The sequence below is a fragment of the Zalophus californianus genome, chromosome 4 (genome assembly GCF_009762305.2).
Source record: "Zalophus californianus isolate mZalCal1 chromosome 4, mZalCal1.pri.v2, whole genome shotgun sequence".
Classification (NCBI taxonomy): domain Eukaryota; kingdom Metazoa; phylum Chordata; class Mammalia; order Carnivora; family Otariidae; genus Zalophus; species Zalophus californianus.
In genome coordinates, this window is record NC_045598.1 from 103,293,862 (window position 1) to 103,299,138 (window position 5,277).

Sequence of the window (5,277 nt, forward strand, 5' to 3'; positions counted from 1 at the left end):
TCTTGCACAATTCACAGCGCTCACCATAGCACATACCCTCTCCAATGTCTATCACCCAGCCACCCCATCCCTCCCACCCCCCGCCACTCCAGCAACCCTCAGTTTGTTTCCTGAGATTAAGAATTCCTCGTATCAGTGAGGTCATAGGATACATGTCTTTCTCTGATTGACTTATTTCGCTCAGCATAATACCCTCTAAATCTTTTTCCAAGCCCACTTGGTACCAAGTCTTGTACTTGGCACACACCTGGAACACACTAATAAACAAGACAGACAGCCCTCTACTGAGAGACAAGCAGAAACATGAGAGGCGTCTAGATGAGCAGGGATTAGATGGGCAAAGGGAGTGTGTCAGGGGCCAGGGGATGGAACAATGTATCCCAAAGTCCAGAGGTCAGAGCAGTGGGACTTCCTTTTCCTAAAGCAGTTCAGTCTGGCCAGGGTGTGAGGGATGAGGTTGGAGAGGTAAGCAGAGGCTGGGCCTAAAAGGGTAACAAAAGGCAAGAAAGGATATGACTCATTAGAAGGCCACTAAGTAACCCAGGAAGATGATTATGGGCCCCAGGATAGTAGTGACAAAGGGGATGTGTTCATTTATCCAACAAAGGTTTGGGTGCTAGTATGAGCTAGGCACTACTGATGCTGGGGGCACATCTTCACAAGGAGAAGTCTGTCTTTTACGGAGCTTGCATTCTAGTCAAGAAAATAAATAAATACACAGATGTATAATATCAGCACTGATAAATACCATCAGAGGAAAAAAAAATAACAGGACAAGGTGTATTGGTTGATTAGGTATGCCATAACAAAATACTACAGACCAGGTGGCTTAAACCACAGAAATGTATTTCCTCACAGTTCTGGAGGCTGGAAGTCTGAGATCATGGTGTCAACAGGGTTGGTTTCTTCTGAGGCCTCTCTCCTTTGCTTATGGAAAGCTACCTTCTCCCTGTGTCTTCACGTGGTCTTCCCTCTGGGTCCGTGTCCTAATTTCCCCTCTCATGAGGATTCTCATAAGACATTGGATTGGGGCCCACCCACATGATTTCTTTTTGCCTTCATTACCTCTTTAAAAGCCCTATCTCCATACACAGTCGCATTGAGGTACTGGTCGTTAGGACTTCGACATATTCAGCCTGCAACACAAGGGGATAGACCATAGCTAAGGCTGGTGGTAGAGGGAAGACAAGGGTCTGAAATATTTTATGTAGGACAACATGGGAGGTCCTCTCTGAGATGGCCCTGAGCTGTGAATGAAGAGAGGAAGCTAATGTCTAGGAGAGCATTCCAAGGAGAAGGAATGGCTTGTGCAAAGGTCCTGAGCTGAGGTGAGGACATGACGCAGGGCTATGTGGCATACAAGAACGGCAAGATGGCCAGTGCAGCTGGAGAACAGTGAGAAGAGATAGGAGAGGATGTCATAAGGCCTTGATGACTGGCTCTTTCTTTGAGATGGGAAGCTAGGGGTGAATTTTGAGAAGAGTGACATGATCTGACTGTATCTTAAAAGCACCTATGCTGAGAAGAAGTTGGGGGGAGAAGGGAAGGGCGGAAACAGGGAGACTTTGAACAGGAGAGAGATGATGCTGAGACTAAGTAGCAATGAAGTCTTGAGGAAGCAAGGGTAATTCCCAAGTTCTTAGCCCAAGCAACTGCATGAAGGGCAGTGCCATTTACCTAGATGGGGAAGCCTGTGGGAGAAAGTAGGTCTGTAGAGGCAGGAGAACTAAAAATGTATCGTGGACAATGGGAAGTTTAATATAAATTAAATTATCTTAAATATTTGGAGATGTTGAGTAGACAGTTGAAATGAGACTAGAATTCAAGAGAAAAGTCCAGATTGAAGGTAAAAATTTGTGTAAAATAATTTTTTTAAAAAACTGTGTAAAAATATTTTAAGCTACAGAACTACTTGAAGGAAAGAATATCCGATGGAAAAAAGTCTCTTCAACAAATGGTGTTGGGAAATCTAGACAGCAACATGCAGCAAAATAAAACTGGACCACCTTCTTACACCATACACAAAAATTAATTCAAAATGGATGAAAGACCTAAATGTGAGACAGGAAACCATCAAAATCCTAGAGAACACAGGCAGAAACCTCTTTGACCTCGGCCGTTGCAACTCTTGCTAGACACGTCGCCGGAGGCAAGGGAAAAAAAAAGCAAAAATGAACTGTTGGAACTTCATCAAGATAAAAAGCTTCTACACAAATAAAATTTAAAAAAATAAAAAGCTTCTACACAGTGAAGGAAACACTCAACAAAACTAAAAGGCAGCCTACGGAACGGGAGAAGATACTTGCAGGCAATATATCTGATAAAGGGTTAGTATCCAAAATCTATAAAGAACTTATCAAACTCAACACCCAAAAAACAAATAATCCAGTTAAGAAATGGGCAGACGACATGAACAGACACCTTTCCAAAGAAGACATCCAGAAAGATAACAGACACATGAAAAGATGCTCAAAATCACTCATCATCAGGGAAATACAAAGCAAAACCATGATGAGATACCACCTCAAAACTCTCAGAATGGCTAAAATTAGCAACACAGGAAACAACAGGTGTTGGCAAGGATGCAGAGAAAGGGGAATACTCTTGCACTGTTGGTGGGAATGCAAACTGGTACAGCCATTCTGGAGAAAAGTAGGGAGTTTCCTCAAAAAGTTAAAAATAGAACTACCCTACAACACAGCAATTGCACTACTAGGAATTTACCCAAAGGATACAAAAATACAGATTTGAAGGGGTACATGCACCCCGATCTTTATAGCAGCATTATTAATAATAGCCAAACTATGGAGAGAGCCCAAATGTCCATCGACTGATGAATGGATAAAGATGATGCGGTATGTATATACAATAGAATATTATCAGCTATCAAAAAAAATGAAATCTTGCCATTTGCAATGATGTGGATGGAGCTAAAATGTATTATGCTAAGTGAAGTAAGTCATTCAGAGAAAGACAAATACCATGTGATCCCACTCATATGTGGAATTCAAGAAAGCAAACAGATGAACATGGGGAAAAGAAAAAAGGTGAGGGAAACAAACTATAAGAGACTCTTAACAATAGAGAACAAACAGGGTTGATGGAGGGAGGTGGGTGGGGGATGGGCTGGATGGGTGATGGGCATTAAGGAGGGCACTTGTGATGAGCACTGGGTGTTGTATGCAAGTGATGAATCCCTGAATTCTACTTTAGAAACCAGTATCGCCCTGTGTGTTCACTAACTAAAATTTAAATAAAAATAAATAAAAAATAAAAAACAAAATGAACAAATAAAAAGCAGAATCAGACCCATTAAAAAAAATAAACTATGGAACTGCTTGAGGTCACATAGGGGGTGAGTATAGGAGAAAAGGTAGAGAAAAGATCCAAGGACTAAGCCCTGAGATACTCCAACATTCAGAGATTAGGAAAAGGTAGGTTCAGCAAAAATTAAGAAGTTGAGAATTTGAAGGAAAACCAAGGGAGTATTTGTCATGGAAGCCACATGAAGAAAATATTCCATGACTGCTGATGAGAAGCTGAGTAAGACTGGAAATTGGCTATTGGATATAGCACTCAGGGGTCGCTGATGATGTTGACAAAAGCTGTTTCCATGGAGTGGTGGGGTGAATACTTAATCACAGTTGATTCAAGAGAGAAAGGGAAGGGAAAAATCAGAGATGGCAAGTATAAATGACTCTTTTGATAAGTTTTGCTGTGAAGGGGAAAGAAAGTTCAAAAAATGTGAGAAAAAATTTTAAGACAGGAGATTTTACAGCATTTATTTGTATGCTAATGGGAAAAATTAGGGTAGGAAGATGAAAGTAACAATGCAGAAAAAAGATAATTGTAGGAGTCCGTGCAAAGCTGGAGGTTGGTCTTAGATAGGAGTAGAGATGGTTCATTCTTAGTAACAGGAAGGAAGGTCTTATGGGTTAAGAGATTTGGTGATGGTCGGGTGTGAGGGGATATGGAATTCTCTTCTGATTGCTTTTACTTTCCTGGTGAAATAAGAAATATAGTAATTAGAGTGAGGATGGGGAGGGGACAACGGCGGTCAACGATGGAAAGATATGGATAGACTGAAACAGTAAACAGGAGAGACTTTCTAGAACTTAATTGATTAGACAGAGGAAAACGTGCAAGGAAAAAGGCAAGGATGGGTTTCTGGTTTAGCAACTGAGCAGATGGTGGAGGTGTCTTTCATTCAGATACAGAAGGCTGAGGGAGGAGCAGGTCTGAGAGGAGAGAGGGGTTTGGTTCTGACGTGGAAAATTTTGTGCCTCTGGGACATCCAAGTGGTCACGAGTGTTTGAAGCTCGGATGAAAAAACCTCAGCTAGAGAAGTAGGTCTGGGAGTCATCACCATAAAGATGGTTGGAAGTGGAGAGGTTTTTTTGATTGCTATTTTCCCTAAGAGATTGGTGGTTTGAGATCAGAGCAAGTTTGAGAGAGCTTCTGGGGAAGAATGAACAAAATTGATAAGGATACGGAAATAGGGGGATCATCAGGTACCTTAGGGGGCCGTTACAGGTGGGGTTCTCATGTTGAGCGTCGTTCCAGCCGACCACGGTGGAGCCCTCATTCTTGCTCCAGGAGCTATAGCCACCAGAAGCCGAGTGTCTCTCCTGCATCTTCCAGCTGGGTCCCCACAGCAGGGCTCCATCTCACTGACCAGCAACGTCCCCTGACCTTGAAGCTTACCTTCTACCTACACACAACACCCTTTCCTCCTTGCTTACCTGGTTAATGCCTACTCACTTTTCCTACTCAGATCAGGACGGAACCTCCCTAGAAGCCTTTCTAAACTGCCTCCCCCTCCCACTGGCCCCTGCCAGCTGGGGCCGGGGCGTTTCTTCCTCTGTACCCAGACAGCCCCTGATCTACCTTATCAGAGAATGAAACATACTGCATTTTCATCACTGACTTATCTGCCTCTCCCACTGGGCTAAAACAACTTGAGGGCAGAACCTTTTCACTTTTACAGTGCGCACTACTTAGGAGGTACTCAGTATATGTGTGTGAAATGAAGACCGGAAAAAAGAACTCAAGTCCCAGACCAACACAATTCTGCAGGGTCATGATGTCCCCAGCCTGCATCACAGCAGAGGCTTCTGGACATGGAAATCAAGCCCCAAAATAGGAAATACCCCTTTGGTCTCAACACCTCTCTTCCTTTCAAGACGAGACCTCAGTATAACTACTGGAAGGAAATAAAACCCTTGTTAAAATACATTAACCCTTGTTCCTGCCATCCCCAAACATGACAGCCAGAGG

The 5,277-nt window shown here is 42.9% G+C and overlaps 1 long non-coding RNA gene across 2 annotated transcripts in view; it reads left to right on the forward strand.

Annotated features, from left to right (window-relative positions):
* Positions 1-5,277, forward strand: part of LOC113911521 — a 42,696-nt gene that overhangs the window by 24,626 nt on the left and 12,793 nt on the right. The window lies entirely within an intron of this gene.